This window comes from Cryptotermes secundus, unplaced genomic scaffold (assembly GCF_002891405.2).
Source record: "Cryptotermes secundus unplaced genomic scaffold, Csec_1.0 scaffold1009, whole genome shotgun sequence".
Classification (NCBI taxonomy): Eukaryota; Metazoa; Arthropoda; class Insecta; order Blattodea; family Kalotermitidae; genus Cryptotermes; species Cryptotermes secundus.
In genome coordinates, this window is record NW_019744133.1 from 537,819 (window position 1) to 564,513 (window position 26,695).

The 26,695-nt window shown below is 42.8% G+C and overlaps 1 protein-coding gene across 1 annotated transcript in view; it reads left to right on the forward strand.

The window, feature by feature from the left end:
* Nucleotides 1-26,695, forward strand: part of LOC111874563 — a 97,083-nt gene that overhangs the window by 56,728 nt on the left and 13,660 nt on the right. The gene's annotated exons all lie outside the window — the stretch shown is intronic.

A 26,695-nucleotide genomic window follows, 5' to 3' on the forward strand; every position in this document is an offset into this window, starting at 1 on the left:
ACGATTAAGCTTTCTGTTTCCCCTTTAATGCCTCCAAATTTCAACCATTATTATTATTATTATTATTATTATTATTATTATTATATCGGTCTCAAATTATCTGGTAAGGATAGGCCAATACATGTAACGAAACGGTAACAATTAAATCAGCACCTTATCATTTTTAACCTACTTTCCTCCTTCATGCGATCTCCATGCTGTCTGTCTGTCTCCCGCCCCTATTAACTTCTGAATGCCTGAACAAATCTTTATAAACTCGGTTAAGTATATCAAGGCATCTGAGCCGATCTCAACGGCGTATTTCATAAATCCCTCTCACAAGTCTGCGTGTCTGTACGTGTATCTCCTATCGTTGCTACGCAACGGTTTATGAATAAAACGTTACCGCTGCATCAAATACGAGTATCAGCAAGTATTATTGGACACGTCGTGTCTATGCGGCCTTTCTCGTATCAAGAAAAGTAGATTAGTTCTTCCCACAAGTTCTTGTTGTTTTTCCTACGCTACCTTCAAAAGTGATTCGGTTCCACTGAAGTATCATCAGCGCAGGCGCAGTGCAGCGTAATAATGTCAGTTATACTTGTTACGCTTTGAGTATATCTAGAACAGTCTGTTCCATTTGCTTAGAAATGTTTCAAACACGTGATTAAAAGCGAACTAAAGCGTAAACTGTATGCTACGCGTTGGACTATACATCCCTCGTTCTTTGTTGTTCAAATAACGTAAAAAGAAAATTGCGGGGTAATAAAAGCTTGACAAAGAAACCTCTTTTGGTTTGGAGACCTGCTCTGGCTCATTGCAAACCCTGTGGTTTACGGAACTTCAGATGAACATTACTTCATTGAATCCGCAAGCAACAGGAAAGCGCTGGAATGAAACTATTCCCCCGACGAAGCGCCTCTCTCGGAAGAGTGAAGATTATGTCTGGAGGCATTCTAACGGAGCGCATCCCGTTACTATTAACGTGGAGGTTACAAAATGGGGTTGCGGTTAATTAAAAAGTGCTCTACTAAACCACTTGCACGAGTTAAAATTAGAATATTCAAAACAAGGCATTAATACAAGATAAAGAGTGCGGTATTCTGGGTAGTAAAACTGCGGAGAGAGCCCGATATTTCGGATAAATATAGCGTCTCTATCTTCAGAGTAAATAGATAAACCAAGCAAGAAACTAGCAAAAGCATCCCACTCTCTGGTTTCCTGTCTGGATTAATCTTCCACCATGAAGACGGAGGCAATATTTCTCTAACTGCCTACATTTGAGAGGCTGTAATATTGGTAGTAATGATGCAAGAAATATGAAGTACGCCCTTGAGATGGGCTCAGGTGGTTACACGTACAGACAGCAAAATGATCTCACAAGCCTACTTCTATTTTGTCGAAATAAGCGAAGTATGGTAAAGTGGTTCTGTACTAACACACAGAAACAGCACGTATACTAAATAAGATGCAGGCTTACACTGGTTCGAGTCCGGATGTGTAACTGGAAGAGCGATATCCTTAGCTCCACACAGCCAAGCAGAACTGGAAAAGGACGTTAAACAGAAGGCCGCTTTGCTGAGATTCGGATATTTCTGTCGCTTGGCTTGTTCCAGAAACTGAATTAGGAAACAGCTATAAAATACACGCAACAAAACCATTCAGTTCCCTCAAGTATTGGCGGTCCATGTGAAACTGCCCTGCAATCTAAACGGGTGTCAAATATACTTCAGCTAATGTACGACATCCAACCTAACTCTGGTCTAATAACATGAAGATTTGAGAAAAACTGTCGGTTGGGTCGAGTAAATTGCTGCAGGTCTTCGCCAGCGAAATCAATCTCGGTTTCCGGCTCCGTTTGGATCCATGCCCATATTTTTGTTCTATCCAAGACGTGGGCGTGTTTTGAAATTGGGCTTCCTCTTCGACGAGAGGGTGTCTATTAGAGGTCACTCCCCCTCTACTGGGGCGATTATAGCGAGCGATCACCCACTAAGTGGCCCTATCCTCCCCTCCCCACACACACAATGACTTACTCTAGTCCGCCTACCTTCCTTTCACTAAATATTATCCTATACGATACGGAACGCATAGAAAGCATCGCGTCAATAGCTCTGCTATTCTTGCGTGTGTATTCGTTGCAGGGGGAATGATTTTGTGGAGCCGTTGCCTAGCATCGTTGGAGGGAAACATAAGCATACAGACAGCAAGTCTTTTACTTTTTTAAAAATAAGGAAAACAGAATAAAAGTATACAAAATGGCGAATTTTAAACTAGCAGAATACCTACTGCTTTGCATAACGAATCCTTTCAATCGCAGGGACTATACGGCGGCAAGTGGAAGGGTAACTTATGAAGGACGACGTGGAACGAATGTCTAAGGATGTCGCGGTATTACAAGTTATCTCAGCATTTCCCTCCAGGGAGCGACAACCACAAACAGAACTAAACCCAAGACCTTCCGAATAATAAGCAAAAGTGCTAACCACTGAGCTACAGACTTCGTACATTCAGTATATGGCCCCGACACTCCCATCGAGCTTTCAGCTGACGGCTGCGGTGCTGTCACGGGCATAAAGTTCTAAACGAAACGTAAAGCAACGACAGCAAAGTCACCGCGACCGGGGAAGAACAAAGAACACGTGACAGCAACCTGAAGACATGCAAGACGTAATGGCATTTACCCTTCAGCACCCTCAAGATATTTTCTTGGATCAAACACACGAAAAGAGGGTTGAAACGTTGCCGATCAAGTCACGAACGGAAACCATCATTGGCAGTTCTAAGAAAGAAGGAGATTGAGGAAGTTTACAAAGCCGTTTTACAAGGCCAACTGAACGGTGACGTCATAAAAAGCCATTAAATAAATGCATTTGGAAGGAACCAAAATCGAGACATTAGGGACTAAGTGTCAGTCAAATGCGAGATCCTGCTTTCTTCTGTACTTCTTGCTTGTGCATTTTACTGGGGAAACGGAACCCGCCATGTTCTTCTTAAGAAAAATGTTAAACTACTAAACTTCAAAGACATCATAATACCATACTGTCACGTGTATGAGTGACTATAGACGGGGTTTCGATTAGTAATTGGATTTGTTGAATATTTATAGATCGTAACTAAAAATAACTATAGCGCTATTGCTAATTCACACAATTTGCAGTTCACTAAAACACACACTACGTCTTTTCAGCCGGCAGTGTATTCACCAGTCGTTGCCTGGTAACGGCTTCCAACGGCGGAAGTCCCCCTTATTCTGGATTCCCGAACTATCCCCTTGACTGAGTTACCAGCTTCTAACAGCACTGGTTCACAATGACTGAACTGGGGTTCTCTGACTAATTCACAAACCAACTGAATCCACTTCACTTCACTTCACTCAAGTGAGCTGAACCTAACTCAATAATTGTCCTCCCTATAACACCTATGAACGGACCGCACATGACACAGTCCTGTTGCTGTGTCTATTGTTTCGAGCGCAGCCATCGGCGCAGAATGCACAAAAAACGCTTTTCGGCCAGAACACTGGCGCATTACGAATCTGTTGCCTAGCAAGAGAAGTTGTTTCAGAGTCACTACTTAGCAACGGGTCTTAATGCTAAAATATTTTACGATGTGAAACCCCCAAGAACTGTAATGATGTTCTGCAGGAAAGCACTTTCTCCATATTCAGGGTAGAAGGGTAAGCCCAGCAAGAAGCATGCGGCAAGCAAATGTTCCTTGGCGTACGCTTCGACCCTGAACATGGAGGCGATATGTTCCCCCAAACATCAGCGGATGAACATGAATCAAGCAAAAAGCTACAGTTCTCAGAACTTCAAATCGATCGTAACACACGACGGAGAGTAAGTAAATAAGTCATAAACGAATATAAAACGTAAAACATGTCATAATCGAACCTGGAAAATCATTTATTTCTCAGACATACCCGCCACCAACATTGATACACTTGCCCCATCGCTCTACCAGTCTTTTGACTGTTGATTCAGTCACTTCCGCACCTCCGTTTCAACCTCTTAGGCACCACTGAAACTTATGCCACGCAGTTGTGAACCGCTTTACGCGACAAACACTTCCCTCCGTAAACAGGATGAATTTCTTTATGAATACCCTTTGCGTTGAGTCCTTCGGCCAATAAAAAGCTCATAACACAACGCTGATCTTCGGTAGTATACGACTCAAGCACTGACGCCATTTTTACTATCGAAACCAGCCTCTGAATATGCGCATGCGCGTCTGATAACTAGAATATCATCAAGCTGGACTGTGCTGCTACCTAGTGATACATGTAGAAAACCTACTACGTCCATTACAGCTGTTTACTTCCATCTGTGACCTATATACTGACTCCCTCGTACTACATGATCTCCTGGAACAAAGTTGCGAAGTTAAAGAAAAAGATGTGAGTCATTCAGAATGACACAAATAGTTCTATTTTCTGGGGTATAACGCCTGTAGTCCGTTGAAAGTCGACTGACGTTTCGGATGAACATATCACCTCCATCTTCAGGGTCGAAGAGAAATCACAGCAGGAAACCCAGTAAGTAACAAGGCTGTTCTGCTCGCTACTAGATTCACGCTGGTTTCTTCCTTTGCTTATTCTTCGACTCTGAAGATGGAGGTGATATGTTCCTCCGAAACGTCTGATGACTTTCAATGGACTGTATGGAGTTATATCTCAGAAGACAGGGCTTTACACAACCACGGATGTGAGAATTTTCAAACCTTACAAAAGGACACAAATTCTTTATTAGGTGTCTTTGATCGGAATATCCCAAAAACAGCTTCCTCGGCGAGAGACAAATGGACCTACAGTGTATCGTCCAAAAGACTTTTTTTTTCGGAAGGCACTTTACGCGGTTGCCGAGTATTCGAACTAATTCCACATTCACAAGAGAGAAATTAAATTTGCTAGAGCCACGCCTGCTCCGTGGGTCTCTGTAGAGGAAAACACATTAATAAATTCCATATACCAAGAGGAAAAATCCATTCGTAAACAGTCTAGAGAATGTGCAGAACTCCAAGCGCCTTTACAGCGGCCTCCACACTGTGAGAACTACATCATGGGATTTACAGGTCGGAGTCGCAACTAATTCCGCAGTCCCTGCGAAGATGAACTTCGCTCGCCTATCAATATTCCATACGGCGCTGCCGTTCGACAGATAAACCCATGTTTACATTCAGTACGACACACACAAGAGGTCGTCTAAAGCAACGTTAAGAGAGAAGAAAATTCGGCGGCACGTGCAACTCAAAAACCAACAAGTGTGGGCTGAAACGTACGTTGCCTGGTAATAGGTTCCAACATCGCCAGAAGATTCGACATAGACAAATGAGCCACTGCGAACAAGGGGGAAAAGGAAAACGTGCTGAAGAAGGGGAAAATGACACAGTAAGACAGGGAAGAGAAATACGCTGAGCCGCGGTAAGGAAATGAGACAAAAAGGCCACATGACAAAAGAAGAAGAAGAAGAAGAAGAAGAAGAAGAAGAAGAAAAAGAATACGAGTAAGAAGAAAATGACAGTGTGAAGAGAAAAATAAGAAAACAAAAATCAAGGAAAGGTTGATAATACGGTTAACTAACTGCAAGGAGCACACATCTTTGAGAAGCTAACAGTAGTTCCGCTGGTCAATACATTTCTCACTGCTTATGAGAAACACGGAACGGATTACTGTTCACAATACAGTAAAACCTTGTTAATCCTGTTACAGTTAATCCGGATCGAAATATGAAAAATTCTGTTGACAGTTGAATGCATATTTTAAAAGAAGGCAGACGAGTGACTTGCCTGTTCAGGCAAAATTTAACAGTCTCTTCAAACCTGCATTAATACGTTCAAAAACAAGTACAACTTCTGAATGTTCTATCCTTGAATAAATTTGTCTTGTTATAGTTTTCAAGAAAAGACTTTAAAGAATTATATTTCTATTCATTTTAATCAGCAATGTTCTTTTTTTTTTGCCTTTTAGGGCTAGATTTTGATTCACTAATCCGGATGACCCCTCTCCCCCTCCCACTGCATTGGACTATCGATCGATTACTGTACCACGCCTCCGCAACCTGTGCTCAGCGAGACGAACCCAATACAAATACTGAAGCCTGTTTCGTTACGGTCCATTTCAATAAGTGTAAGGGAAAGTTGCCGGACTAAGTCAATGAAGAAATGCTGGCTTGACTTACTCATCTCCTTCAGAATATTCTCCGTGGGAACGTACACAGCGACTCCATCGATTTTTCCATGCTTAATTAACACTGTGGAAGTCATTTTCCCCACTGCTGTCGAGGGCCGCTTGCGGTTCCCTTTGCATCTCAGACTCTGTTTCAAAACGTCGTCCCTTCAGTCTCACTTTCAGTTTGGGAAACAGAGTGAAATCCGGAGTATATAGAGAACGGGAGAACGATAACCATGTTGTTGTTAGTCACAAACTGTGGTTTTCAGGGACGTGTGGGCGGGCGCGTTGTCCTGATGGAACTAGATGTGGTTGCGCCAAAGTTCCGATGTTTTTCGCGGCACAATTTCTGTCAAGGGTCTCAAAACGTCTCAGTAAAATTCAGAGTTGACGTGGTGTTAGGAGGAACAAATTCACGGTGAACAATCCCCTTCACGTCGGGAAGACAATGAGCATGCTCTTAGTTGGACTACGGACCGGTAGCGTCTTTTTGATCGTGATGATTGAAGGCTCTTCCACTGCGAGGATTGTTGCTTTGTTTCTTGATCATAACCGTAAATTCAGCTTTCATCACCCGTTATGATCTTACTTGAGTCCTCGTTAGCCTTCCCTCGTGATTCAAGACACACGCCTAGGCGCCACTGTTTTTGACTATTTGTCAAGAATCGAGGAACACACTTCGCGGCAATACGACGAATGTTCAAATTTTCTGTTAAGATCACCTGACAAGCTCCATAACCGATACCAACGGTGTCTGCGAGCTCATGGATTGTTCGGCGATGGTCTTTGTGGGTGAGTTCTCGAATGTTTTCAACAATTTCTGTGGTTCTGCTGGTGCTTAGTAGCCTTGAACGTTCGTCATCTGCAGCTGACACTCGACCGGCCTTGAAACGTGAATGTCATTCAAAAACCGCTGTCCGGCTTAAAGAATGTTCTCCAAAACCATCACGAAGCATTTCAAGGGTTTCGGTAGTGGGTTTACCAAGCTTGACGCTAAACTTGATGCAGACGCGTTGCTGGAGTTTGACATCCATCGCAGACAAAACGAAACACGAAGTCGAAAAAGCACTTGTGTAAAAACAATGCGTGTTCACAGTGCGGTGTCACGTGGTAGACTGACGCAATAGCCTTAAGGATGTGTGACCTTGGCCTCCCTTCTCATCTTCTTTCACCGAGGCAGTTACAAGAATAACAGTCCTGGGACTTTCCGACACACCTCGTATTATCCTTACAGATATATCAAACGGCATCATCCAGTTAGGTTATCCGTCTAATAATCCGAACGTAGATCTCATCTCACGCATACGCATGACCTAAAGCCAAATAACATTTGGAGAAGGGCAGAGAGTCACGGATTCTTCATACATTGTTCCTTCCTATATCTTAAAATAATAAGATGAAATGTAGAAGAAATCCGATGGGGAAATGGGTGAACAGAAAACAGTGGATCAGGGAGGAAAAACATCAAGAAACGTAGAAACAGGACGATATTGTAAATGGAACAAGGGGCGAAGGAAGTAAAGTAACGGTGAGATGAAACCTCTGAAATTACGCGGTTTCCGGTGACCTTAGCAAATGAGTTGCCTACCGTTAACAAGTTGAATGATGTCAGTGTCTTATTCTTTGAGCACCGATATCTTGGATATATGAAATGCTGTATAATACATAAAGAGACGGTTTAAGATTTACTGTTTGTACGTGTTATTCGTGGCAGATGTCCTCAAACTCTGACCTCGACGCATCATCTGGAAACATCTAGGACTGGAAAGAAATATGGGAGAAAGCAAAGTTAATTGTACGGACTTATATACAAATGATGAGACGTCCTTCTGGTGTGATAGCAGTAACTGAACAAAATCATTAAAAAAAATAAGATCACAGTCTTGTGTGTGGGTGCGTGCGTGCGGGGGGGGGGAATTGCGCGCGTGGGGGTGGGGGCTTACCACACATGACATCAAGAATACTACTGCATAAAGCACAATGATAATGGATTTACGCGATAAATATCATTATCATATTTCAGCAGTTAAGCTCGGTTCCAAGCCCATACTACCTGTTGCTTCTTTCAGTCAGTCATAGGAATACATGTTATAAGCCTCGAGATTGCGTGCTTCAGAAGTATCAGGCCTGTCCTGTTCATTGTAAATGTCGCCTGTGATATCAATTCAAGCATCAAACAAAAGGGAATCAGTAAACAGCAATTTTAAGCTCTCCACGTTCTACTAAAACATTAAGAGGCCAAAACCTCGGTTTCTTGCATTTAATATTGTTAATAAACGTATCATGCAATGATTACGCACAGAAGTAACAGATACCCCTGTCAGAAATAATTTCAAGACATAGCGAAATGTTACGAAAAGCCCGAAATACGATAACCATTCTGAAGCAGTGTTAAAACCACACATCTCGAAAAATTAGAAGTGCCTAAATATTTCGGTTCTGTCATATCTTTCTGAATTCACGCCACAAGAAAGGCACATGTGGTCTTACAGAAAGAGTGAAACTTTTATATACACGTGAACTAATCTTAATTGTGTAGAAGCGGGTTATCCCACTAAAGACACGGTTATTATTATTATTATTATTATTATTATTATTATTATTATTATTATTATTGGAGGGGGTGGGCTTCCCCATGCACCGCGACCAGTGGTCTATTGTACGTCCCCCTGTGATATTCTACCAGTCTCTATACCCTACCGGTATTGGTGAGTGCCACCAGTCCCGACTCAGCCAGCGAGTTCGGCCTCTACTGGCTCAGCGGTATCTAGATGCTTCCCCCATCTACCAGAGGTGTTAGAGACGCGGGAAATGTCCTTACAAATTTGGCTCAGTGGTCTCCTTGAGACATGAGGTTCTTTTACGTGCCGTAAAGCTACGACACGGGACCCACGGCTTAAAGTCCCTCCCGGAGAACTTGTTCCCTGAATTTTTCCGCCCCTAAAAATTCCATGACCTCCGCCGGGTTTGAACCTGCGTACCTTGAGTCATGAGGTGGGAACGTTACCCCTAGACTATGGAGGCCGCTTAAAGACACGGTTAATAAGAACACAATGAAGATCAAGGGGAGCAAATAAACATTTTCATTAATTTATTCCTTCTTATTATGGAGGTCCCGGGTTCAAATTTCGGCCCTCAGAACGCCTATCGTGAATGTTGATTTTCGAAGAATTATTTCGTTCGGACAGGAACACGTCGGCATAATGTCTCAAGACAGCCTTTCTAATCCATCCTACATTTGAACGCCACTTAAATCCGAGCCACTGGCGGCAACGTCTCACTTCCGCACGTGGATACTGCGAAAGTAGGAAATTAGGGTAAATATTAATGATGTGGCGGGAGAGATGAGAAACGTGTTTCCATTCTCTTGTCTCCAACCACAGGCTTTTCATTACTTCCTTCCTGTGCAGGTGTTTAAAATTAAAATTTAACTGCTACCCTCACACGCTCCCTTCCACGAATTGGGATTTCTCTTCTCTTCTCTCCTCTCCACTTCTCTTCTCCAGATTCCCCGTTTTTTGGAAGAATAGGATGCCTCCATCTTCATGGTTGAAGTGAGTGCGCTCAGGAAAACACTTCATCATACAGACAAGCTACAAAGAGGATGGACATGATATCCAAGAGTAGAGGAAGGAAACCGGTCCAAGCGAACGATAAGATCTGGACAAGGAAAAGGTAAAGCGATTCCTGTAACCGGTCGTGGAGGCCCATAGGGTTGTGAGACGTCGAAGCTGCCACTTTTTCTAGACAATCAGCTCACAGATGGCTGTAAGGCTGTCAGCCTTACGTGCCTGCCGGTCACCCTTTACCCCCAGGAAGATTCCTGGTACTAATTTCTGTTACAGGCTGAGTCGACAACAGGGCAGGAAGGATTAGGTCAATTGAAAAATCCAATGGCCTCAACGGGAATCGATCCCGCGACCTTATGGCTTGTAGCATATTTCCTCAACGAACTACGCTACCACGTACCAACTGATCATACTGAAACGGATCTTAAAGAAACAGAACAGATGAGTGTAAATTGGGTTAATCTGGCTCAGGATGGGAACCACTGTGAACTTAGTAATGAACCTTCAGGTTCCATAAAATGATAATTTCCTGATCAGCTGAGGAACTATTAGCTTCTCAAGGACTTAGCCGCATGGAGTCAGTTTATCCGACATTTATATGGAGGCACTGAGGAGAAATACGAAACCCTTTGCTCAGAATAGTCTGTCTCCGTGCTGAGACTCGACCTCAAGACATTCATTTTTTTGAAATCAGTGTCAAACTACTATACTGCGATGTTCGGTAGTAGAATTGTACAGGGGAGGGGGGCAGGGGGAGATTCATAAGCGTTGACGTCAGAACTGTCCTTGACATGTACTTCACATCCAGCTTGAGGGGCTGTAGGTTTCATGGTCCACGTTTTATTAGAAGAGTAAGAGGAGCATGCTTTCATCCAGCACGGCTAAACCCGTTAATAATCGACCAATAACATCAGCGGAGACGAGACGTCAGGCGGCGTTAACAAACACCGATCTATACGTTACTGTCACTAGAATTAACACAGATGATAGAAATTCTACGAAAAAACATTTAACGCACAAGACGGTAAACACGCGTCAGCGGACTTCACACATAATCAAAAATGTCGCCCGATACCAACATTCAATATCTTGTGTAATGAGATGAAGTCAATCCCTCAGCATCTGTGACTGGGAACGTTCAATGGCGGTTTCCAAGGATATGGTATCCGTTTCAGAGAAATAAAAAAAAGCACAGAAATATGACGACGTGAAAAGACTACGACCTACCCTGATTTCAGAAGAGATTGTTTCCCACACATGGCAAAATTCGATCATGACGCATCTAACACGTTTCTCGTCTATACCATACATACCGGTAAACGTAAAGCTATTCCAACAGACCGTGAAGGCTCAAAGGGTTGTAAGACGTCGAGGCTGCTACATTTTCTAAACGATGGTTCACAGACGGCGGTAAGGTTGTCAGCCTTACGCGCTTTCCGCCCTTTATCACCCAGGAAGATTTCTGGTACTCATTTTTGTTAGAGGTTGAGGGCGGAAGGATAAGGTAAATTGAAAAATTCCCCCTCATCGGGAATTGAACCCGAGACCTTGTAGCATAGTGCCTCAACCTGTCCTATATACAACTGTTCCGAAATAACGGTACCACGTAGCGACTGCCTGCACTTCGTCACTGGACACTGTTCATCGTGTTCTGGTGCCAACTGTGACCATTTTGGGCAACTCAGACAATAACTACTTGCTGACATTTCTGTATTACCATTTTGCCTTACTGCCTTGGTTTCCCCTATTACAGTGTCATTAAGGATGAAACTAGAAGAAAATTTCTGGTTACACCATTCTTGCACATCTATAAGCATAATTCGCAACGATGTCTAGTAGTTCGATGATAAGCTACTGTCAGCGTCGTTAAATAACCAACTTAAAACTGGCATAAGATTCTAATACACACACAGCTACTCAAATTATGTCACACAATTTCTCTTAGTCACGCATCGAGAAAAGGGAAACCCGCGGTATTAGATTCGTTACATTTGTCGCGGGCAGAGCCCCAAGTGCCTGACCGATTTCTGAACAGCAGAGCTCAATAAAATATTATCGAACTACAAGTACATTGTAGCGTATGTAGCCAGATATGCGAATGAAGAACTGTGTTATACAACGTGTTTCTACGCAACGGATCGATGAACACGTCCCCTGCAAACGAATACTCAAGCAACAATAGTTACTGTTGGAAACGGTGTTTTCTACTCGGTCCGTGTAAAGGTGTTATAAGGAAGACAATTGGGGAGCCAGTTACGAGAAGTCGTACGAGGCGAAGAAAAAGGAAGCCTCGAATCTGAGACAGTAAAATATGGTCGCGAGTCCCACAGGTATCGGACACGAAAATGACTACGCTGGCGAGGGTCAGCAGCAATTGTACACGACAGACCCGTCCTCTCCTCAGAGAGGGCGCCTCATATCAACAACCCCTCAACTGTTTGACTAATAAAAATCTGGTCCTAAGCCCCGGATGGGTGCTTTATTGAAAGAGAGAGTGGCCGGGTGACCGTCAGTCGTAACATAAGACTCGACTCGAACCAGTCAGTTGAAAGTTGAAATAAGTACAGAGGCTATGAAGAGAGGACCTGAGCGTGGATGCTGCAGAACCTCCACTGTTAGAAGCCTTTGCCAGGAAACGACTGGTGAAGCCATAGCAGACTGGAAAAGGCTTAGCGGGTATTGTGATTTGTGAAGATTAGCAGTGGCCCTGTAATTGCTTGTACTTCAGAGCCGTGTGTATGAGTGGTCAGTAAATCCATTCACATGTCCATACAGTGCCTATAATCACACCCCCAAATCGTGACAATATTGATTATCATTTGTATCATTACAAGGGACACTAGACAAGGCACTACACGTGCCTTCCGACTCTCTTAGCTAGTTCTGATATAACTACCGTATTTACGCAAGTATAGGCCGCGTGCGTGTATAGGCCGCAGCACAATTTTCAGACAGAAATTATAGAAAAAATAATTTTCTTGGAATATTATTTCAGGAGTAGAAATTATTCCGAAATTTGGCAACGTTATTTTTTTTAAATGAAGTCTGATTTCGAATATTTCGAATATAAGCCGCACCCCAGTTTTCCCCTTGAATTTTTGGCAAAAAATGTGCGGCCTATACATGCGTAAATACGGTATATATACGGCTCCTACATTACACGTTCATTGCAATGTGTTAGTTCCATTTATCTTGATTTATCTTAAGAGCCACACTATTTAAGAGACTAAATGGATAGGTATGTTTATCTAGATATTATCTTGATTCTTACAAAAACTGATATATGACATTCTTATGGGGTTTTCATTATATGACGCTGTCCAGCCACCGTAAGCCCGTCAGAATTTGCTCCGATAAACCCAGCTCAGTAGCCGACAAACAACGATGTTAGCGGCGTCGAGAAGAAACGGAGACCATGTGCTGAATGTTTCGACGCACTTGTAAAGCGATGTGACATGTGTACCAATGTTGGTGGAGAATATGCTGAAGAATGTTTTTTCCAGGTTCGAATATAACATGTTTTACGTTTTATATCCGTGAGTCACCTACGTATATTTACCGACTCTCCCTCGTAATAATAATAATAATAATAATAATAATAATAATCATAACCATCATCATAATGTCCATTTAATGCTCCCCATTCTAAAGAATTTTGAATCTGCTGATGGCTAGCTCTTCTCCATTTGATTCAGTATGCACTTCATGTTAACTGAACACCATTTTAATGTCATTCCAAGAGCGCTTTGTCGTTCGTCTTGGTTTATTTTCGTCCATCGCGTTTTGTTTTCACTGACTCTTTCATTTCATTTCCTCTTTTCCTACATCTACCTAATTACCCTGTTATGTGCATGTGTAATTAACTGACTTCAATTGTTCTATAATGCGTGAAGTCAAATGACTTTCCTCTTCATTTTTTTTATTTAATGACGCTGCGTTAAATACAAAGGTCATACTGCGTTCAATAGCGACTGGCGTACGAACATTAACAACGACTTGCAAAATTTTATTCAGGAGAAAGCTGGAAAAAGTCCTATCTCCTATTTCAAACTGTAAATGATGAAATCCAGTGAAACCGTAGGTCCAGAGCTCGTTTCCTGATCCGAATTAAAGCCAAGTAACTTTTGTACATGAAAGACTGGTAGAACTTCACGCAGCTATGCCATACCTAACCCCTATCACAGGTTCGTCCTCTCAGTACAAAATCACGGCTTACATAGTACAGTTTTCAGAATACTGGGGTGGGGTGAGACTGAGTCCACGTGGTACGTCAGTCACTTGACTGGCCTGTTGTACCAGGCCTAGATGATAGGCGATGAGTGTGGAGGAGCAGGTTGAATGAGTATTGGCAGGGGAAACCGAAGTACTATGAGAAAAACTGCCCCAGTGCCACTTTGTCCACAACAAATCCCACATGACTTGACCTGGGCTCAAGCCCGGACCGCCTGAGTTATGGCACGGCCTCGGGCTTACATAAAATCAAGTTATAAGGTCCGACTGTGGCCTCTCGGTTGTGCCAACGCGTAGTTCTGTGGACACATGTCGACCTTTAGCAAAGACTATATACCCCCCTCGGGGTTTTACAATAAAATGTTTTGTTGCTCTTATTTCGTTGCTTCCTGTTGTGTAAATCACTGAAGATACTATTTTTTTATTATTTACGTTAAATATACCAGAGTAACTTTAATTAAAACTGGACATGAAGATGGCACACACATGCCGAAATATGTGAAGCTCACAGAAAACCCCACCTGCTGGAAACAGCGCTGTGTTGAGAAGAATTTATTATATAATACCGGAAATGTTGTACGTACAGCTCATCATGGTTTTCCTCAGTCCCTCCAAGAAAAAAAAACCTGGACAGTACCGCGTTTAGGCCATGGCCGATTCCTTCCAAATCCTATCCTACTATTCGACGCCAAATATTCTCAATAAATGAAGACGTCGTTACAAAGCTCATACAATAATGCGCATTATGGATACATAAGAATATTTTCAGGATTTGGCTGGCTTACAACACGAGGCTGAAATGGGATTTGGACCGTTGCCCTGTCTAGCAAAGTCGCTGAAAGGAAAACATTTCTACAGATGATCTCTCTCTCTCTCTCTCTCATTGAAGAACTGTCACCATCAGCTGTAATAACACAGCCATGGCCCACTTCATTAAAGCCAAAGCAAGGCCGTCTCCTATAGCGAGGGCACAGCCGTGCTCTAATGACTGTGAGCACTTGACACAGACTCTCCTGCTGTACTGGTCTGTGCGTAGTGCTTCCAAGTTCGTATAGCAGCAGGCGTGACCAGAGCGGTGACGTGTAACATATAGTGCAATAAACTGCAACGATAAATGGAGTCTTCTTTCGGTTCGATATTTAACGATGCTGACTATATCTCGTCGATGATAGGATGATTAATGAATCTGGAGCAGTTGGCGGGAATGACTGAAGTACTCGGAGAAAATCGGCCCTGGTGCCAATTTGTTCATCAAAAATCGGACAAAACCTGGGACCGAACCCGGGATGCCGCGGTGGGAAGCCGACGACAAACCGCCTAAGATAAACCTCGGCTAGAATGCAATCGTTCACTAGTAGAACCTACATATTAACATATTTGGCAGCCCAAGACTTCGATCCCAGAACATATCTGAGGACGTAAAGGCTGTAATCTGCAACCTGCCGATCAAGAGAACTCGCCGGTAGCTTAACGACAGCGGACCGATTATGCCAATTAACTTGTTACTCATTCGATCATCAATTGCTCTTCAGCCATTTGTTGGGACTTGGTGGGTTTTTGTTTCGTCATCCGACAATCAGTCGCTAGAACTCCTTGGACGGGGGTTCAGCCCGTCACAAGGCCGCTACCTACACACGGAATAAACACACACACATACATCCATGCTTTGAGTGGGATTCGAGCCCACGAAGCCAATGTTCGAGCGAGCGAAGCAGACCGCGCGGCCACAGTGATCGGCATTATGTTGTTATAGCAATCATATTAAGCAGAAACGTAATCAGTTAATCAGCTCAATCTCGAAATTTAATTTACGATCAAATAACGTGAAAATCGAACCCGGACGTGGCAGATTCATTTCCTATGGAACTAAAGCTGCCGTTTTACATTGTCAAGATCTGCTTCTCTTTAATAGAAAATGTCACGTGTCGGGGTTCCGTGACTAATAATAATGGCTTCTGGATTTGATGGATTTATTAATGCTTCTTTTACCTCTCATAACCACAATCAATTATAGCGCTATCGCTAATCTACCAACTTCACAAATAACTAAGACACGATCCATTCTCATTCTCAGACTCAAAGTCAAAGTCACACTGCGACTGACGGCCGGTCAGTCAGTAAGTCTTGGTGTCGAGCCCCGTCTGGAGCTCATTTATTACTGTTTGACAGTTACGGTCTTGTTCTTGTGGGACGCCCTCTCTGACACCAGGACGGTTCTGTTTTCTGTGTATGCTGCTGGCCCTTGCCAGAACAGTCTTTCTAGGGTCCGAGTCCCTTAGTACTCGAGACCATATTTTACACGTAAAACACGTTTTACGTGTTATCAAGAATCCGCGTTTATTGGTCCGTTACCAAGCAACGGATGTCCTTCTATTGTTGAGAGCGTAACTTAGCGAATGCGTCTACCTAGCCGTTGCTTAGCAGCGGTCATATGCGTCTCGCGTAACGTATAGCCCATATGGCACAGTGTAAGGGGAATAAAATATTACTTGAGTTTATTTCATGCCATGATTTAAAGAAACATTACACACCATTAGCCAGAAGAAATGACACCTCAGAAAGTGATTATTATGATAAACTAGAGCCGTAACAGAGCCATCAAGTCACAACATAACCCCGCAGGCAGTGTTAAAGTAGTTTATTATTTACGGCAGTCATGCAATGTGACAGCGTTACGGCGGCTGCTAATCAAAATAAAATGTCTCATACGTTCACTGTTTAACAGAAAGGACTTGACTCCGCTGGGCCCTTCCTCTTCGTACAAATCTTCCAGAGAGATCTGTCGTTTGCATTACACAACAGCTGATCTCTTGTATTTCAGTTTCTCGCGGCTGTGACTATGGAATGTGACGCAGTACAGTCTGTCAGAAATTTACCGCAATGTTTCTACCTTCAGGTAAAATAGTGTAACGCGGATTGACGCAGCGTTGACAGGTAACTGGGCGTTAAACACTTCGCGACTGAATACACACAAGGCCACAATGGGAGTGCGGCGTTTTCCATGCGGTCGACGCCATGACCGTTGTTATTCGATCGCCCGGTAAACACGTTCCAATAATTGGCTGTTTTCTGCGTGGTCGGTGCGGAGGCTATATAACGACAGCTAGAGATAGAACAGATGGGAGTATTTGAGTGTTTAAGTGACATTAAGAGCGACAGCAACGGGAAGTTAGTAGAAGACCTGTGAAGATTTAAAGTGTGAATTGAAGACTTTAATTATGTACAATATTTGCAGTGATCTGAAGCGCTAGTTCCTGTGTTTTAATTGCATTACCAGGAGAGGACTTGTGTGTGCGTGTAACCATGAATTATGAAGTGTGTGTAAATCAGTGATAGCGCTGTAATTTGAGTGTAATTAAAAGAGTGTGTAACCGAGCTGCTAATAAATCCAATCAGCCGGACTAGAATCCGCCATTTCGCCACGCGTACCCCCTTACAAGTGACAATAGTCAAGCAGGGGACAATCAAGCGGCAAGCTTACGAGCTTCGTATGTACCGGAAGACAGTACTCTTCAACAGAAATTTCAGCACATATGTAGCATGGTCCGGTGAAATCAAAGCGAGTAATAATAACGGGATTGGATAGCGTGATTGAATTCATTAACATATTACTGTATAATCTTCGTAATCAGAAACAATGACAGCCTACGACTCGCTCCATCCGGACTCGACTATGACTGGATCAACTCTGGTCTCTCTCTGTTCTGATCTGAACTATGACTGACTTCATTCTTAGTCAGTCACTTTACGACTGGCGGCTTACCGCCAATCAGTTCAGTTAGTCTTGGCGAGAACCCCTTGAGACTCACGACCAGCAATTTCTATTTTCAAGTGAACACTTGCGGTCATACTCCTTATGTAAAATCCTCTTTGACGAAAGGATGGATGTCATTTACAATTTCTCTTGGCACTCGCCAGCGCAGTCATCCTCAAGTTCCAGTACCGCGGGACTCATGACCATATTTTGCTGTCTCAGATTCTAGACTCCCCCAACCTTTAATGAATAATTACAAACTGCGATATATGTGTAAGGTTCATCTTGCTCAATTATTTTCTTCTTAATTGCCATTTTAAAAACAAATTTTCAATAAATAATTTACTTTCAAATGCCTCAGCTGAGAGCGTATCAATTTCGGCGCAGTTCAACTACAACCGTTGCCGTTTCTCCGTGACCTACCACTCACACCTCCTTACGCTGAAAATACCGTGCGGTTCTCCGGTTATATAACGAAGGGGTCTCAACTGCAGACAGAGTACATCGAATATGACAATATGGACATTCATTGTGCGGATTATGAAACACGGACATTTGCCTGCTGGACGCTGTCACATCAAAATTCGCCTGCGAAGAGGAAAACCACGAAAAATCCTTCAAAGTTGGTTGACGTTCGAAACGTGTACGCTCTGAATAAAATCACGGAGCGCTACCGCTACATCAGTCGGTTACATACAACGAGAACGGCTGTACGTGTACACCGTATTGATTTGCTGTGTCAGATTTTTTAAAGTCCAGAATCGATACTTAGTCACGCGGTGATTTCGACATTTTAAAGTGTGGAGGTAGGATCTAACAGCTTTACACGAGACAATGGTTCAACTTGCTTTGGCGTCCGACTGCCTGCAAACAGATGATGCAATTTCACACTTTACCCAGGTGTGACAGAAGAGGCGAGAATCAGTAAGCTGAACCTCTTATTTCAAAATGATCGTTTTGAAAACACTTGGCCCAAAGGATTCAGATTAGCCACATTCGAAGTCAAAAACACCAATAATTCTGAGTCCAGCATATTCTGCATAAAAATTCTTTCGAGACTGGGCTAACTCATACTTTGAAGAATCAACTTTACGGAAGAGAAGTCGCGAGATCTACTTGACGATTTTGTTGGATATCATAATCTAACAATTTATCGAAAATGACGAAACGAGCGAAATCACTGCCTGATGACTACGCGGGCTCAAAGACGTATACAGTATTAATCGATATTTACTGTAGCTCCCTCTGACGTATAAGGCATACGCGAAACGCTTCGTTTCACTTCAGTTCCTTGATCTTATACAGTCGGCAGGACTCCTTGGACGGGGGATCAGCCCGTCGCAAGGCCGCTACCTATACAAGGACAACCGGGTGTGTCATAGCTCACGCTTCCCATCGTAGCGGTCTGGGTTCGATCACAGGGCAAAATATGTGGGATCTGTGGTGAACGAAGTGACAGAGGCAGGTTTTCCTTCCCAATTCTCATTCAACCGACTGCTTCTCACTCATCATCATCATCTATCATTCGGGGATGGTATAATAGGCCAGGGAGTGGCCGAAGTAGCAAGTGGACGCAGTCTCACCCTACTCCACGAAGCTAAAGTAACCTACACACAATACAGCATTTTGCTTTACTGCGGGTCACGCTTTACAGTCAAAGTCTCATCTTACGTCACATATTAACAAAAAAAAAAAAGAAGAAGACATCCGAGACTAAATTCTTAAATAATTCATACTTTTCGACTACGATAAACGCAATAATGTCCTATTAATGTTTTAGGAATCAGGAACTAAGAACATTGTGGGGGCTGTCTGAAGTTTCTGTTTGTTACTATAGGCTCTAATAGCCTTGATTTGTGAAACAGAGTTTCCTATACCAAGTAGTTCAGTAAAAAATACACACAAACACAGAATAACCGCAGACATCCTTGCCTCGAGTGGTGTTCGAATCCACGACTCCAGTGCTTGAGCGAGCAAATGCAATCCATGTCTTAGACCGCGCGGCCAATGTGATCGGCCTCTAGCACAATAATATGTATGCTGAAACACACATTTCATATATGCTTTGTGGTCTCCGTGGCGGCAACAGTTCCAAATGCGATCTTTTGAGTCTTCCAGCTTCCACACATCTGGAGAACATGCAACTATAACTGAACCAAGTCAATTCAAATTTCATTTATTATTTTTTAATTTTCTTTCTATTCCATAACGTTTATCACAGGTGAACATTTTCCAGGAAACCTAGCCCTATAACCAAAATATTACACGCGACCATTGTCTAAAACACGCATCCAGCACGTCACAGTTAATACAACACAGGCTTGAAAAGAATGTTGCGGGAACGTAACTTATAAACTACTTCCCTTGGATTCTAACAGAAGGAAATAAGTCAACAGAGGCAAAGGATTCAAATAAGAGATCGATTCTAAAGCATTTCTTTACTCGCGCACTCTGTTGACCTACGTTATTCTGAGAGTCGGCCGTTTCAAACTCACCTTTTCATGAATGAGAACTCCTTACGTGGGCAGTGAAGATTCGACAGGCACCGCTGAACTGACAAAGCACGCCGATATGTCTGTCAACAGCACGGTATGTGACACTCTCAGCGGAAATCTCTATGTGCCAGTCCATACCAGTAACCAAAGGCAGTAAATGCGTTTCAAATGTGACACAAATTACAAGTCAAATCGCCAAAAGAAAATTCCAATAGTGATGGACTGCATTATCCCACTCGTAGCCTTACGGAACAGGACAAAATTATTTTATATCTCATTCTAACCGACGGAATGTCACAGTGACGGCGCGATCTAAGGCATGAACTGACTTCGCTCCATCGAACATTGGGATCGTGGGTTCAAATCCCACTCATGGCATGGATGTCTGTGTTTGCGTTGTTCTCCGTGTAGGTAGCGGCCTTGCGACGGGCAGATCCCTGTTCAAGGAGTCCTACCGACTGTGTATAGATTAAGAAGCTGAAAAAGCGGCAAAGATCCAACAAAAGGGCTGTAGAGCCACAGATAGACAGACAGACAGATCCTCATAAACTTGTGTGTGTGTGTGTGTGTGTGTATATATATATATATGGTGCCGGTCAAGGTATCCGAGCGGTCTAAAGCATGCACTGTCTTCGCTCGCTCGGAAGCCGGGATCGTGGGTTCGAATCCCACTTAGGGCATAGACGTTTGGTGTGTGTATGTGCGTTTTTCTGTTTGTGTCTAGGTGAAGGCCTTGCGAGGAGCTGAACACCCAGCCAAGGAGTCCTACCGAACGTCTAAGATCTAGTAAACCGAAGTGAAACGGAGAGTTTCATGGAGGAAATCCAAGGCCCAAAATTGGGCCAAAGGAAAAAAAATATATAGGGTAATGTAATGGTGAGGGGAAAAGATCTGAAACTATACAGTTTCGTGTTGCCATAACTGTGAGTTGTCGTAAGTTGTGTAGTAGGCCATGGACGAGAGAGCAGTCTTTTCTTTCATTGTATCGTGTCTACTCTGTGTGTTAATGATAATATTTTGATGTGGATATGTGAAATGCAGCAAACTATACAAAGGAGACTGCTTACGATTGCGCGTGTATGTTATTCCCCGAAGATGGTATCACACTTCGGGGTCTATGTTCAGTCGTTCAATAAGGCTGAGACTGAATATGGAGAAGGCAAGAGAAGTTGACTATACGAAAGTTTATATACAGTAAAATCTTACGAGACTTCCCGTTGAGTTCTCAAGGTGCTTTACATTAGTTATATGAGTAAGACGTTAAGAGTTTGGTTACTAAGTTCGCGGTTGGGATTAGCACGTTAAAATCTCAAATTTGGCGTTGGGGACTCTTACAATCAAATGTCCAATGGGCCTTTCCTTATGGGACTATTTTCTTACTAAAGTCACTCTGTAAGAAGTAGCACTCATCTCCGACTAGTTCCGGATTCAGTAAGCTTGGCGCCTGACATTCACGTCCCTATACGCCACGGCACAGAGCATATGCACACGGACAGTAGCATATATATAAAGAGTTCCCCAAGAGGAAAGATCAGTATACTGGGAGGTCATAATATGGGTCATTCTAAGCAAAAAATTATGTATGTACATGTATCCTATACCGAGCTGTTTCCGAGATAGAGCTATTTCACTGTACAGTTCCAGAATTGTTTAAAGGAGACGTTACGCACTGTTTCTAATACCGTATTTATTGTTCAAGTGACAAAGCTGGCACAGTTTACCTAGTGTAATACATTTTAGAAAATTCCACCGTCAACATCAATGCACTCTGCAACTCGTGTGAGGGCATGGCGTGTTGCTCGTCTGTACAGTGTACAGTGAAATAGCTCTCTCTCGGAAACTGCTCGAAATAGGAAACATGTACATATACACTGTTTTTTGCTTAAATGACCGATACTATGACCTCCAAGAATACTGACCTTTCCTCCCGGGACATCGTGTATAGTCTCTTTCAATTGATCCATCCTACACAGTAGACAAACATGAATTCATCAAAACTCTTTTATTTAAGGGAGCCTGCAGACTGTTGAAATGGATAACTCGGTTGCATGTGACGCTCAGATACACACAGATTGTGTTTGTCTACTGTCTTTGCAATCGAACGTGCAGAGCGCTAAATTTCAGACACACACAGCAAAGCCTCTGTCACTACAGAGTGTTGAATGTGTTATCGAAAATCCATTTTTGAAACGGCTCGTTGATGGGAGCCCTATCTCCTCCCGCGTGTCAGAACCTCGCTGTTCTGTACGTCGTTCCCAACCACAAAAGACAACCAACTAACACTACAGTACCAGAACCGAAAGGTACGTCTTGCAGTTGCGCCCGCGCCGCTTCGTCCGTGTTCCAACTAGGCATTCCGAAAGAAACAAAAAATCCCTTCAATAATTCTGCAGACATTACTTGTCTCGACCACCGTAGCCACATTAATAACATTTCAAGACTAAGTCAAAACACTTTTCCCACTTCCTTGTTTAATGACCCCCAACATTCAGTAATTTCGTGACATGAATAAGCGAAGGATGATGAAAGCGAAAGATAACGCACATAAGTCCTGTCATAACGCGCACCGAAAGAACAACTCTTCAGATATGTTTAAACTATAAACATCTGCAATATAATACATATAAGAATATAAAATAATGAGCCAAAGCTATCCCTGTAACAGGCAGTGGAGGCCCATAGGGTTCTGAGACATCGAGGCTTCCACGTTTTCTAGACAATTGGCTCATAGATGGCGATGAGGTTGTCATCCTTACGGGCCTGCCGCCATTAACCCCCAGGAATCTTCATGGTACTCATTTCTGTCGAAGGCTGAGTCGACGCCAGGGTCATAGTGCGGCTGGAAGGATTGGTACAATTGAAGAGTGCAATGACAATCTGGAATCGAACTCGTGACACTGCAACTTGTAGCACTGTGCCACGAAAAAATACACTATTGAGTGCCCTTGAAAAGGACTTAATATCCAAGGATACTTTTTATTCTGTTAGGTAAATAAAAGAATATACATAAAGGAATTATTTATATATTACAATCATCTTGCATACATGTAAATTCCTGTGTAAGTTATGTTCCTGTATTTACTCATGGAGCTGAGCCCTTCTGGAGGAGCCGGCAATTCTGCAGCTACTCAAGAATTTCCCAACATCTTATGGAACCCGAAAGTTCATTACCGTGTTCACAAGAGCCCTCCACTGGTCCATATCCTGAGCCAGATCTATCCAATCCTTACCATCCCATCCTATCTCTCTGAGATCCATTCTAAATTGCCCACCCACCTACGCCTTGGTCTTCCCTATGGTCTCTTTCCTTCTGGCTTTCCCACCAATATCCTATACGCATTCCTCGTCTCCATCATTCGTGCTACATGACCTGCCCACCTCATCCTCTTTGACTTGACCATTCTAATTATACTTGGAGAAGAGTACAAGTTATGAAGCTCTTCATTATGCGGTTCTCTCCAACCTCCTGTCACTTCATCTCTCTTCGGTCCAAATATTCTCCTCAACGCCCTGCTCTCAAACAACCTCATGTGTTCCTATAAGTGGAGATATTTAGAAATGTATTTTATTAATATCTAGTGTCGAAGTCAAGGATTCAACTGCTCCATACGTATGCATGGCGCCGTGCTTAATTAATTAAGGGAAGGTAAAACTTGATCTTTTACTTTCTAACATCGTTATATTTTAGCGTCCTGTTGCACTGATTTAAGTCCATGATTTATTTCAACCGTCTTCCAGTGCATACACTCATCTATCTCCTCCTCTCACTCGCACTACATGTTTCGGCACAAAAGTGCCATCTTCAGGTGCTTATTCGATTTACGCTAAACTTGTTCATTGCATGCCTTGTCGTCTTCATATTAAAATAACTAAAATATACATTTATCATATATATTGATAAATGGTAAATGTTAAAAATATTAAAATTGTTCAGGATTTTTCATCCCTACGTCGTATCTCACTACGCGAGTCACACCTATCCTCTTCTGTTGGAGCACTCTTTCACTATCGTGTGTGTATTGTGCTTTGTGTTGCTTTGCTCCAACAGAAGAGGATAGGTGTGACTCGCGTAGTGAGATACGACGTAGGGATGAAAAATCCTGAACAATTTTAATATTTTTAACATTTACCATTTATCAATATATATGATAAATATATATTTTAGTTGTTTTAATATGAAGACGACAAGGCATGCAATGAACTAGTTTAGCGTAAATCGAATAAGCACCTGAAGATAGCACTTTTGTGCCGAAACATGTAGTGCGAGTGAGGAGATAGATGAGTGGATGCACTGGAAGACGGTTGAAATAAATCATGGACTTTCTAACATCTCCGCTGGACGTAACAATCTATCTATGTCTGTATATAAACAGTTAAGAAGTGTATCTCTCACTTGGTAAGGGCAGTTGGTTGAGGCACTATCCTACAAGCCGGAAGGTCGCGGGTTCAAGTCGTCATGAGGTCATTGAATTTTTTTTTCAATTTACCTAATCCTTCCAGCCGCACTATGGCCCTAAGGTCGACTCAGCCTCTAACAGAAATGAGTACCAGGAACATTCTTGGGGTGAAGGCGGCCGGCGCGTAGAGCTGACAACCTTGCCGCCATCTATGAGCCGATTGTTTAGAAAATGTGGGAAGCTCAACCTCTCACAACCATACGGTCCTCCACGGCCTGTTACAGGGATACCTTTACTTAATTACTTTACTTTTATCTCTCACTTGGGATGGAAATTCAGCTCCAAGATATATAAATAAATCAGCTGCAATGCGGAAGTACACAATTTTCATTAGCTGATAAGAACATTAGGATCGATCCATGGAAAAATGATGTTAGAATATGCAGAAAAAAACCCGTTCTTGTGCAATGTAAACAGCGAAGTACAGTGAACCGCCAACTTTTCAAAACCACGTCAGCGAGAGATGTTATTGTTTGGTACATAATGGTGAGACAGGGCTATTTCTAGGTAACTGGTACGCCATTATCCATCCCATCGCAACGACTTGCCTTCTTTTATATTTTCTATATAATCAAATAGAGCTGACAAAACATGTTAACAGTGCTTGGAGAATCGACTTTTCGTACACACACAGTACCAACATACAATCATTACCTAGACACAAATAGCATCCGAGGCCAAGACTGAATTTGCGTTGCATTCAGTGTTCTAGTGTGTACTTTCCATTAGACGTACAATGCAAGGTCTACTGGCTTACAAGTGATCGGATGTCAGGCTGTAACTCGAGAATTCAAAATAGCACTAACTTTATTAACATGCCACAGAGAGAGGTCTCAAAGTAGCCTCTGTATTGAATTATTTCCTTACAAACTCCCCCAATACAATACAAATAATAATGTTTTTGTAGTCGAAAAAAACACGTTACATATTGTAAGCAGTCTTCTGTAAGATGTCGTCTGCTTTCTCTTCGATTTCACGTGACCACAACTTCTCCTTCAAAAGCAAATGACTTTGATTCAAATAGTTTCGAGCAAAAGCAAATGCGTGAATAAACAAGCGAACAAAAAATAACAGAAATTACTCTACATCAAACATTACGAGGGTGATGAAATATAGGAAGTTGGTAAAGGTGGGACATGTAGCACGAAAAGGGGAGGTGACAAATGCACACTCCACTATTGCCGGAACACCCAAAGCAATGAGACCACCGCGTAGGATTGACACTACGAAGGAGAGTCACTAAATTGGTCACAGATGGAAGTAAAACAGCTGTAATTGACGTAAGAGGTCTTCTATGTGTGTCACTACGTAGCAGCACAGTCCAGCTTCATGTCAGTCTCCGTAGCAAATGCGCATGCGCATGTTCAAAGGCTGGTTTCAGTAGCGAAAATGGCGACCGTGCTTGAGACAGTACTACCGAAGATCAGCGTTCTATTGTGGGTTTCTGTGGGCAAAAGGACTCAATGCAGAGGACATGCATAAATATGTGTTTCCTGTTTACGGTGGGAAGTATTTCTCGCGTAAAGCGGTCCACAACTGGGTCGAGAAATTCTCTCAAGGACGTTCGAAAATCACAGATATCGCCTGACCATGAGAGGAAGTGGCTGAAACAACAGTCAGTAGACTTGTATGCTGCAGGTTTCGACGCACTGGTAAAGCTACGGGACAAGAGTATCACTGTTGGTGGAGGATACGCTGCGGAACACATGCGTTTTCCAGGTTCGAATATCACATGTTTTTAGGTTCACATCCATATGCGACTTATTTACTGAGTCTTCCTCGTGGAGTGCTTAAAGAGTATGTCCCCGGTGTGTAAGCCAAGAAAAGGCGAACACGTTGTCGTGACGACGCCGATGTTTTGTTTACACGTACTTCGTAGACATTCCGAACAGAGCATAGTTAAGGCCGGTTCACAAACATGGACGAACAAAACACACTGACAGGCATATTTATCTACAATGAACACAAATGAAACAGACGCCCAAAACACTTCCTGATGCCACAACACTGTATGGTAGAAACGTCGATGAGACAAAACACAT